Source organism: Triticum dicoccoides, chromosome 1A (assembly GCF_002162155.2).
Source record: "Triticum dicoccoides isolate Atlit2015 ecotype Zavitan chromosome 1A, WEW_v2.0, whole genome shotgun sequence".
NCBI lineage: Eukaryota > Viridiplantae > Streptophyta > Magnoliopsida > Poales > Poaceae > Triticum > Triticum dicoccoides.
In genome coordinates, this window is record NC_041380.1 from 316,595,958 (window position 1) to 316,608,808 (window position 12,851).

The following is a 12,851-nucleotide window of genomic DNA, read 5'->3' on the forward strand; positions in this document are numbered from 1 at the left end:
TGCAATGCCGAAGACAATACTGCGTGCCGGACTCATCGTCATTGAAGCCTGGTTCAGGGGCTACTGAGGGAGTCCTGGATTAGGGGGTCTTCGGACAGCCGGACTATCTCCATTGGCCGGACTGTTAGACTATGAAGATACAAGATTGAAGACTTCGTCTCGTGTCTGGATGGGACTCTACTTGGCATGGAAGGCAAGCTAGGCAATACGTATATGGATATTTCCTCCTTTGTAACCGACCTTGTGTAACCCTAACCCTCTCCGGTGTTTATATAAACCAAAGGGTTTTAGTCCGTAGGACAACAATCACAACATACAACCATACCATAGGCTAGCTTCTAGGGTTTAGCCTCTCTGATCTCGTGGTAGATCTACTCTTATACTACCCGTATCATCAATATTAATCAAGCAGGACGTAGGATTTTACCTCCATCAAGAGGGCCCGAACCTGGGTAAAACATCGTGTCCCCTGCCTCCTGTTACCATCCGGCCTAGACGCATAGTTCGGGACCCCCTACCCGAGATCCGCCGGTTTTGACACCGACACCCACCATGCCATAGGATGAATCTTTTGTAATTTAGTGTTGAAGCTAGTCAGTCAAACGCGCCTATAGACACCCTGGAGATCATCTGGTTGCCGGTTGTTTTGGTGCAGAAACCCTTGGCTTAGTGCACCCCTCTGCTAATTTTTCTATTTCTCTTAGCCTTGTGTTCTTCGATGTATATGTTGTCGTTTCTATAGGTTGGCTTTGCTTGATATGTAATAAGCACAGTCTTAACCATCCTAATGCTTTCCTTTTTAGTTTGATGTTGGAAGTGGGTGTTCTAACCTTGCAGACTGTTTTTATACTTGTCCTTTTGAATTCACTTATCCTAGTCATGTTTATCAGGCTTCTACTTCATGGATTTGGGGAGCTCTGACTATTGATCTAAAAAAGAAGTAACTTCTTCATGTCAAGAAGTAGTTCCAGCGAGGAGGGAAGTATGGTCAACCTCGAGACCATGTTTCCAAAATGAGGCTAGATTACACACAAGGTGTCATTTCCCTAATTATGCTGGATTAGACACAAGGTGCAAATTCCCAGATGATGCTGGATTAATTACTCCCAAGCCAGGTGGAGTCGTCAACTGTTCGTGTCCTCGTTGCTCTAGTAAGGCTGAAAGAAAGCGTGCAGGAGCCCTTGAGAATGTAGCTGAGTTCCTGACAAAGTGAAAAGAGCAATCAGATGCTCTCTTCACCCAAGCCAAAGAAGAGATGGAAGAAGCCACAAAGAAGCTAGCAGAGGCAGAGCGGGCTAGGTGTCTCCTGCTATCTAAAATTATTGTCAATACAAATTTTCATTCATAATAGCTAGGTTCAAATGTTTATCCAGTCAACATGCATGTTATGATGTCTGTGCATCTACTGAGATGTGGCATAAAATATATATTTTCCGGGTCATGTAATAACAGCCATTACTTTCTGAACACTAACAGGCGAATCATTGGACATGGTAGAGTTCACACGCAAGCCCAACATTCCAAGTTCAACTTCCAGAGCAAACTCATGTTCATAGATATGTTCACATTCATAGATAATGTCCACAATCATGATTCACTTCAAAGCAAAAAAATGTGAGGACAGTTATAAATAAAGAAAAATCTCTAGTTCTTAATACCAGTGCGAGCTCGACAAAACAAGACCATACGAAATTAATTATATTTTGGACATTTTTAACTAAATGTGAGTAACTTCTAGAAGCAGGTATAATTTCTAATGCCGGCAGCGACTGGGGTCCACCATGTTTTGAGCCAAACCGGGCAACACACCGGGTTTCTATGCCAGTGACGCGGTGGTCGTAGCCTTCATGGGTTCGGAGCGGCGGCGGCTCCCATGGTCTAATATCCTCGGTGTTGGCGATGGCCACAGATGTGTCAGCCACCTCCGTCCGCATGCCGCGGTTCCGCCAATGTTTGCGTCGGATGGCGCGGCCAACCATGATGCACTAGATGTCGTGGTCCCCCATGTGCCGGCATGCAGCAACTAGCTACTCCTCTGCGAGCAGGCTTGGAACATCGTGTTGATGCACCAGGGGCCAGCTTGGAGCGGCGGCTTGCTCCTCCACTTGCCCGCCTGCGGCATCGCCCATGGTACTGACGGCCTAGTGCAGGGAGGGAGGTGGGGCAGCAAGTTGCCTGGCTCGTCGGGGCACCCAACCAGCTTTTATGCCGGAGAACTCATCTTCTTGCTCACTGGATGCTATGGAGATTGTGGAGAAAATGGTGCAAGGAGGATATGGGGAGCGACGGTGTGGCATGGTTCTTGCCAGACGTCTTCCCTCATTTAAATAGGAGCCAACTGGCGTTGTGTTCTAAAATGCCGGCCGGCTCGCGAAAGGGCGTGTTGCCAGCACACGCGTGGATTCAGTGGAGGTAGGTAGGGCAATCTGAAGCCGGTTGAATGCGACGAGGAGGCATGTTCAGCCTGGCGTGCAGCGATTAGGGCCCTCTTGGCCGGTGCGCCGGTTCAATGCCTTCGTCAGTGAGAGGTCGCGTCCCTGTGTGCGCAATCACTCCCTCCGGCCCTTTTTTTTGGGTATAAGAAAATATCATTTTGTGTTCGCATTTTACAAGTAAAATTCATGGACAAACTTTGACCCAAAATACGATGGGGACTAGTAAACTAGGATGGAGGTAGTAGTGATGAATTCCATTTTCGCTCCATACCAATCGTTCTAAAAATAGTATAACGCGCCATTGAAAATCAAAACTCTTACCTAGCTAAAAAATGATATTTTAAATGTGGCAACTCGATCAGTGGTGATTGGCAAGCCACCGCCTCAATGTCGTTCACCTGTGGTCCCCGACCATCAACTCCTACGGATCAAATTATCACGCGAGCTGACTATTCCTACAAAGATGCGCTGCACCACGTAGCCGGTACCCGCGCATGCAGCAATCGTGCACCTATGGGTTTTATTTGTTTACCGTGCCTTACGTAACTCTCACGTGTGTGTGAGACAGCGAGAGATTGACTGTGTGGTTGTGCCTATTCTCTTTGTATATGTACTCCAGCGTTTGTCGGGTGTCCAAAAAAATACAGTAAGGCAATGTGCCAATGCGTTGCAACACATTCAAAGTAGAGTAATACATATTCACCAATTTGATAGAAAATAGTCTAGTTTTGATATACATATATCACTAAAAATATCTTATGTTTCACTCAAAATATATTCCTTTGGCTTTTTTAATGAGATAAGGGAGGATTGTGGTTCGTTTCAAGATTCGAGAAGTGTGATATTGTTGCAAAAAGCCCATGTGTGTGTGAGAGGGAGAGAAGGAGAGAGGAGGAGGACAGAGTACGTGTGTGAAAAAGACATGAAGAGTGTGTGTGCGAGAGGTATTACCATAAAATGGGGTGGTAGTGTGCGTGTCCACGATCGAGAGGGTGTGTCTCAAGAAGGGATGAAAATATACATATATACAAGGAGCGAAAGTGCGCAGATGGATAAACCTATCTAGAGGCTAGTCGATCAATGTTTGTGAGAGAGATGCGAGTCAGGAGTGAGAAAGTGAGAGTTTTGTGTGAGAGAGAGACGATAGTCAGTAGGGGGATGCAAAGCGGGAGTTGTGTGTGTGAGTGAGAGAGAGGGAGAGGGGAGAGAGAGTTTGTCTGATCGGTAAACAAATGAATACTGTCAGTTTTGGAATGGAGATGAAGACAAAAAGGAGACCCCAACAAACGGTGTGTGTGTGGGGGAGAGTAATTTTAGTGGTAGGAGTCATATCTAGAAAGATATAGGATGCGTGAGGGAACCCTGGAGAGAAAGGCCAAGTGAAAGACGAGTGAGTGTGTGTGTGTGGCGGTGAAAAAGAAAGCTTAGGTAGCTATAGTGATACCAGAGAACGATAGAGATGTGAGAGATAATGAAAACCGTGTAATCTATGAAGATAGAGAGTGTGACACTTCTCAAGGGAGACGGCGAGAGACCGTGTTTGCAAAAAAGGGAGGAGCATGTGGTGAGCGTGCGGGTGAGATGGAGAAAAGAGAGTGATTGCTACATGAAGGAGCATGCGAGAGAGACCTAGAGAGAGATGGGCGTGAAACGAGATTCAAATATTTAGTTGTGTGTATAGAAGATGTCAACATAAAATGGATTAAAATATTCGATTCCAGATGCTAGTACATGTAATTCATACTCGAACCAAAATTGATCTATCAAACATGCATACTGATTTGTATTTGTGCGCGTGTATGTTATTTAATATATTGATATTACCAATCCATACATTTGAGCTGTACATAATTTGGTTTCAAAAATTTGAATTCAAAGTTCAACATAATTTGGTTTCCAATAATTTAATTCAACCTTATGATTTTCAGATCATTGCATTTGTAAATCATATTTTGTATATAAAGGAGCATAATTCTTTGTTGTGCTTTGAAAGTATATATAAAAAATGATGTATATAGATTTGTATCCGGACACAAAATGGATCTTTCCCGAAAAGAAAGAATACAAAATGGATTTGAATTGAGTTGGCATGGTAAACATGCAATCTTTTTCTGCAAAAATTTGAACGAAGCAGGGAAACTTGCAGTAACCGCCCGAAACCAAAATCTGCGAGATGGAAATTATTGTCTATCCCTAACACACAAAGCCTGTCGGCTCGATTTCTGTAGGTTTTGATAGGGGTACGCTTGTAATTTCACTCAAACGTGACATAACCACCTCTCACCCAGATTCATACATGGTGGGCGCCAAAACACCGTTTCTCATCGGCCGAAATCGCCTCTCACCTCCCCGGATTCATACAGGGTGGGCGCCAAAACAAACTCTCCTCGGCCAAAATCTCCGTCGGCAAATATTTGGAGTATGCGAGATTACCGTCCTATCCCCAACCGACCAATATTGCTGTGGTGTAGGAAATTTTAAATGGGGGCTAAGTTTGGAAATTTCCTCGCATTTGAGACAAGCGCGTCCTGAAGACATGGTTCCCCTACCTCTCTTCCTCCATTCCCCCATTCGTACTCCGTGGGCGCCAAAACACCCTCTCCACCCCAGTCTCCTCTGTCCGCCACCCCATCCACCGTCGTCCTCCTCCACCATGCCGGAGCTAATACCCTGATGCCGTCGTCCATTACAAAAGATCAACCTCTCTCATCCACGACCTCGGACCAGGATCCTTGCATCATGTCCTCTCGCTTCATCCGCGTCGTCGTCTACCTTGCCGAGGCCGCTCGTACGACCATTTCGTCCACCAGTTCAAGATATTTCCCTCGCCGCCATGGTCTGCCCTCCTAGATCTGCTTCCACGCCGCCGACAGCCATTGCCACCGCAGCACCCTCAACGCCTCAGCAGATGATTACATTGTGCCACACTAGAAGTGGTACTCTTTTGTATCTACTCAAGCTACTTATCTCAGAAAGAAAATAGATTGCCACGCACTGCTTTACTATGATTTCTTGTCCATCACTTAGAATCTTGCTTGTTAGTTGAAACAAACATTGGTTGCGGAATTGCCTTTGCCTGGTTTGCACCTTCAGATCCGTCATGACACGCTCACCACTATACTCGCAATGCTTATGGTTTTTCCCTTTTATATTCTGCATTAGGTTAAATGACAGTCGACTGAATTTCAATTTGGGGTCAGTCCATTTTTGGAAGTTCGCCGGAGGGAAGGAAGGGGCTCGCCAGAGGGCTGCCCCATTATCTACTTAGGGTTTCGGGTGCGGACAGTGGTTGTGGGGGCGGTCGTCAGGCTATGGCAGGGCCTCGCCGGAGGCAAAACTCGACGCGGGTGGGGTGGGTGGGTTTGGCTAGAGGGGTGGTCGGGGGCGCCAGAAGACCGTAGGTGGTGGGTGGTTCAGGGGAGGGCGGGGCCGATGGCCCGTGCGGTGGTTTGTAGGGGAAGAATAAGAAGCAAGGAAAATGGGATAGGAGATGTAGGATCTTCATCCAACCACGTGAAATGGTCGACTGAGCCAAATGACAAAAGTCAGGTGACTTGCATGTAGACATTCCCATATATTCAGTACCATCATCGTAGGTGCTTCGAGGCGTGCAAGCAGTGCTCCTCAACCCATCAAGCTAAACAACATGCCACTCACAATTCCAAACTTAGTTTCTCAAACATGAATCTGATATGATGCTGACATGTACTAAAACAACGAATGTTTAATTGGTCAACTAATGTTCCTACTTTACTTTCGAAAAACACGTGCGCCACATATCGAGGGACGGCGGGAAGTTGCATTCTTTATGCACTCTAGTTCATCATGTGTGGGCAACAAACATTTCATTATCCAAAATCTGCTTGCTCTTCTTTAGCATGCTCCTCTTCTGTTCTTCTTTAATAAATACTCTCTCCATTCCTAAATGTAAGTCTTTGTAGATATTCCTCCATGGACTACATACAGAGCAAAATGAGTGAATCTACACTCTAAAATGTATCTATATACATCTGTATGTGATCCATAGTGGAATCTCTACAAAGACTTGTATTTAGGAACAGAGGGAGTATAATAGTAGTACAATATGTTCCTTGTAGTGAAGAGGAGCATGGACATTTGCAGTGTATAGGTCTATTCGGTCGCTTGTCATGGACGCTATCAACTCTTCGTGTTGGTCTTCATGTCGCTTGTCATGGACGCTTTGAACTCTTCGTATTCGGTCATATGTGTCGCCTTTGAGAGTTAGACTGGTAGTAACAGTATTGTGCCTTCAGTTGTAGAGAGCTACTTTCTGAAGCCTTTCTAGCCGTACCGGCAATATTGGCACATATTTTCCAGCAAGTTCCACTTTCCTAATTTTTCTCGTGATGCTTAGGGTTTTCTCATTATATCTACACTATGATCTGCGTGGGTGATTTGTGTCCTACTAGCAGTAGCCCACCCTTTAAAGCTAAATAACACACCAATCATAATTCCAAAGCTTAGTTGTTCCAATACGAATGTGACATGATATTCATATTAGTTAACAGACATACATTTAATTGGTCAGCTAATGCTCCCACTTGAGCTTCCAAATGCATGTGGCCACATAGAGAGAGACAACATGGAATTGCATTTCTTTGGATGCTCTGATTCATCATGGGTGGGCAACTAACATTGTATAGAAAGAAACAGAATCTCCATAATGTGTTTCCTCTTCTATTTTTTAACATGTTCCTCTTCTATTCTTCTTTAATAAGTACAATATGTTCCTCATCAAGAAGGAAAGCAGGGACATCTGCAGTCGACAGATCTATTTGGCTGCTTCTACAAGTTGCTTTCAGCCATTCGAGTTGGTCTGCCATAATATCCAGGAAATGTTGGGAGCTGTGCAGCCTTTGAGAGACTAGACTGATAGTAACCGTAGTGCGCCTTCAGGTGAATAGAGCTGGCGTGTAGGTGATTGATAGGCTTTCGATTAGTAGCGGCAATACAAACCCATATTTTTCAGCCAGTTCCACTTTGCAGGTTTATTTTGATGCTTATGGTGTCCCCCTTTTATCGACACTACAATCTACATAGTGGCTTTGTGTCGTAATAGCGGTACTCCATCCTTCAAGCAAAACTACATGCCACTCATATTTTCAATTTCCAAGGCTTACATTTAATTGGTCAGCTAATGTTACTACGTGAGTTTTGAAATGCATGTGTGCCACATATAGAGACATGTTGGAATACTATTTTTATGTGCGCTCTCATTGTCATGGTCTTGCAATAAACTTTCAATACAGTATATTATGAACCTATCATCTGCCAACTATCCTTACTTCTGGAGCTCCCAGCAAGGAGCCTATTTTTTGTGTAGTTCTGCCAGATTATGTTATTATACGCACCAAATTACAGCACACAAAGGCTCTCTCATCCAAATCCAGTGATAGCACACAAGGGTTTACAAGGAGCCCCTATTATATTAGAATATCCTCTGCATTACAAAGATAATATCACTACTATTTATGGTGTCATGCTTCTCAGATATTGAACAAAATCCTAATGAATATGAGAATGTGCACATCAGAAGAGTATCGCGGAACAGTGCAATTCCATTCTGGATGGAATGAAGCCCACACGCTCCGCACCTGCAGATTTATGTTCAGAATATGATCCTAATGACTATTCTGAGTTCCAGGAGTCAAAGGCAGATGGCCTATTCTGTTCACCCTACAAGGTGCCTGTTCTAATTTGGCAATGTTTCATTGGTTGCACGTAACTTGCATAAGCTGTCTTGCGTTTCTTCTGCTTCTTTGCACCGCCATTTACTTAGTTTACTCATCATATATGTGAAGTTGCCATGCCCACCCATTATCAATAGGCATTCCATTTGTCATCATTCCATGTTTTCCATGTTCTTGTGTATCAAACATCCAAAAGGAAGAGAGTGGTTGCAGAACCTGAAGGAGTAGTAGCAAAGTCCTTGAAAAAGGTGGTGGTACCGCAGAAATCAGACAGCACCCCACTTATGTTGGTGATAGAACCAGTGCCACAAAACCTAGGATATCGCAACTATGCTGCTCGCTGCTTTGCTCTTGTTAGTACATGTTGTCTTGTATCGTTGTACTTACACTCATACCTGGTTGATTATGTGACATCAGTGTTCATGATAACATGCATATCCACTGTTCTCTCCTAATTATCAGATCTATATTAATGCTTACATTAATGTAGAATAAACCCAATGCTTATGAAGAAGTTTAACTCTACATTGTTCTTGTAAGTATCTGTTGTCCTTTATCACCGTACTTATACTGTCAGCTAGTTGTTCATGTACCATCACTTTGCAGCTTATTTTCCCTTAGCATCCATTTCGTACACATCAGATCTATGTTTAATCTTACCAAAATGTTGAATAAAACCAATGCTACTGAAGATGGTTAGCTCTGCATTACTCTTGTCACTACCTTTTGGCAGTATGGTGTACCTACATTTATAGCTAGTTGATTATGTAGCATCACTCTGCATCTTAGCTTAAATAATCTCCATTTGTTCCTATATTATCACTTCTATATTTACTCTTAACAAAACATAGAATAAATTCAATGCTTATGAAGAAGACTCTGTGGTAAACTTCTTGAATTGCCCCCCCCCCCATCAACATGGAAAAGGGCTTTAAAGAGCCGGTCTTCATTACTAACGTAAGTTTGTCCTTCTCAAGCCTTCAAACGTTGTTGTGTATATTTAGATAGCAATGACTGCAACTGCTGTTTATTTTTGTCGTTTGCATCAAATTGCATGTTTGAAGTTTATTATGAAGAAGTTCATAAACATAAGTTTCTCCTTCTCAATTTCAGTTTTTAGTTGTATAACCTAGTTCCTTATTCATACCATCTAAATTAAACTAAACATAGCAAGTGATCTTCCTTAGCACTGCATGTATGCTTGTGTTGTTAATCTGTAATCTAGTGGTGTGGTCTGATACGTCTCCAACGTATCTATAATTTTTTATTGTTCCATGCTGTTATATTATCATTCTTGAATGTTTTACAATCATTTTATAACAACTTTATAACATTTTTAGGACTAACCTATTGACATAGTGCCCAGTGCCAGTTGTTGTTTTTGCGTGTTTGTTACTTCGCAGAATATCCCTATCAAACGGAGTCCAAACACAGCGAAACTTTTTGGAGATTTTTTTGGACTAGAAGACAACTTGGGGTCAAGAAAGGACCAGAGGGAGGCCCGTGGGGACCACAAGACACTAGGGCACGCCTAGGAGCCCAGGTGAACCCTGGTAGGTTGTGGGGCCCACGGGGGTCTCCTGCACCGCTTCTTCGCCCTATAAATTGCCAAATATTCCAGAAACCCTAAGGGAGCATACGAAATACGATTCCAGTCGTCGCAAGTTCCAGAACCACGAGATCCAATCTAACACCATCACGGAGGGGTTCATCATCCTCATTGGTGCGTCTCTGATGATGCGTGAGTAGTCCACCATAGACCTATGGGTCCATAGGCAGTAGCTAGATGGCTTCTTCTCTCTTTTTGATTCTCAATACAATGGTCTCTTGGAGATCTATTTGATGTAATGACTTTTTGCGGTGTGTTTGTTGGGATCCGATGAACTTTGAGTTTATGATCAGATCTATAGCCATGAATATTATTTGAGTCTTCTTTGATCTCTTATATGCATGATTATTTATAGCCTTGTATTTCTTTTTTGAATCTTTGGTTTAGTTAGGCCAACTAGATCGATTTTTCTTGCCATGGGAAGAGGTGCTTTGTGATGGGTTCGGTCTTACAGTGTCCTCACCCAGTGACAAAAGGGGTAGCGAGGCACGTATGTATCATTGCTATTAAGGATAACAAGATGGGGTCTATTCCTACATGAATAGATCTTGTCTACATCATGTCATTGTTCTTATTCTATTACTCCGTTTCTCCATGACCTTAATACACTAGATGCATGTTGGATAGCGGTCGATGTGTGGAGTAATAGTAGTAGATGTAGGCAGGAGTCGGTCTACTAATCTTGGATGTGATGCCTATATATTGATCATTGCCTTGGATATCGTCATAATTATTTGATCTTCTATCAATTGCCCAACAGTAATTTGTTTACCCACCGTATGCTATTTTCTCGAGAGAAGCCACTAGTGAAATCTAAGGCCCCCGGGTCTATCTTTTATCATATTGCTTTCAGATCTATTTTTCATCGCATTTGTTTTCAGATCTATTATTCCAAAATCCCAAAAATACTTTGCTGCACTTTTTATTTGCATCTTTTATTTCGTGTTTTATTCGGATCTATTTATCCAAACACATATAAACCGATCTATCTTTTTACCGAGGAGGGATTGACAACCCCTCTTATGCGTTGGGTTGCGAGGATTTGTTCTTTGTGTGCAGGTACCGTTTATATAGTGTTGCTTGGTTCTCCTACTGGATTGATATCTTGGTTTCATAACTGAGGGAAATACCTACCGTAGCTGTACTGCATCATCCCTTCCTCTTTGGGGAAATACCGACGTAGTTTCAAGCCGCATCATGGTCAAACTACCAACTGCAGGACAATGTCATATCCTGCTATGTCTTAACTATGAACAATGCATATTATGTTCATGTTATTTAAATCGTGTCTCTTTATTTACCAATCTGAAATGGGATAAATTGACAGTACACTCACCATCGATACTTATACGTTCATTAGCACTTCATGTATGCTTTTGTTCTTCATTTGTAATCCAATGGTGTGGTGAAGTTGACCACTCCCGCACAATGCCATTTCCTGCCATGTCTTAACTGTGAAAAAAAATTATTTTATTTTAATCCAGGTCTCTTTATTTGCCACTAAGAAATGGGATGAATCGACAGCACTGTTGCTTATATGTGCAAAGCATGTTATTTGTTTGTCTTTTTCACTTTCAGGGTGATATCACTGACGCCAAGAACTGCCATTGATGCTATGTAGCTAGAGTTGGATATAAGCGTCAAACAAGTGCAGTCATCAGCGTGCTCAGCTACTTGCGCTGTAGCTCCCAGGCAGGGCTAACCTTTCTTGAATTGTGTTGAAGTGTTGTCGGTTCTATATATTATTTTAGGTGGCGTGTTTATTTGCACTGGTGGCGACCTTTGATGCACATTAATTTCTTTGTTGTATAGTCTAGGTATATTCTCCGTCATGATGCTATAAATTAATTTCTGTATATGTTGTCGTCGCTCTTTGAAAAGGTCGTAAGCTTTGACGGAGCGCAGTGGGCCTAAATGTTCGGTTTATTATATAAAACAATTATGGTACTAAAACTACCCGGCCCGCCAATTCACTGTAAATGGGCCGAAACGTGGGCCTACAATCATGTCCGGCCAATAGCAGGCCTCGACGTAAACTCACCAACTATTAGTTTCGGGCCTATAACAGGCCGAGTAAATCAGTTGCCTAAGTTGGGCTGGAAAATAGAATGGGATTTTAACAGTCTGGAAAGTAGATTGGGCCTGAGCAGTGTCGGAGGCCCATGATTGGCCCAACCACAAAACGGGCCCTTAATAGGCCAAAATATGTGTCAGGCCACAGTTGGCCCAATAACATTATGGGTCGTAAGCAGGTCGATTGTAAAGCGGGCCATCATTAGGCCCAGTTATCTCATGGGCCTTTAATGGGCCAATAGTTAGGTTGGGCCAAAATGTATCCACGGAGACTACGGGCCTTTAATGGGCCAATAGTCAGGTTGGGCTAAAATGTATCCATGGAGACTACGGGCCTTTAAGAGGCCGAAAGTCACTTCGGCCTAGAAATAGGCCCACATGCAACATAGGTCGTTAAATGGCCGAAACTGAAACCAAGCCTACAACGGCCCATACCTACCAATGGGCAAGCCGAAAGTAATATTGGGCTGAACTATTACATGGGCCTTTAAGAGACCATAGTTCAAATGGGCCCCCAATGGGGCCGAAAGCACCGTGCATGTTAACAGGTCAGATCATACATGGGCCATAATTTGGCCCAAAATATGTCAGGCAGTTAACGGGCCAGATCCGATATGGGTCATCATTTGGCCCAAAACATGGCAAACTGTTGACGGGCCGGATCTGATGTGGGCTATCATTTGGCCCTAAACGTGACAGGCATCTAACGAGTTGGATCTTATGTGGGCCATAATTTGGCCCAAACCATGGCAGGCTATTAATGGGCCGGCCCAGTAGAGTATGACAAAATCTTGTGGGCCCTTGGATGGGTCGTCCTTTTTATCTTAAATGGGCTACTATTAGGCCGTGCCATGTGTCGAGGCCGCGTTCCCTCCATTATACTGGTGACATCTGTCCCAACGCTGAGCCGACATGTGGATCCTCCAGCGAATGAGAATTTTACACGTGGAAAATCTCCATTGGTCCGGGCTATTAACGGGTTACCAGATCCAAAATGAAACCCGATAGCTTAACAACGACCCG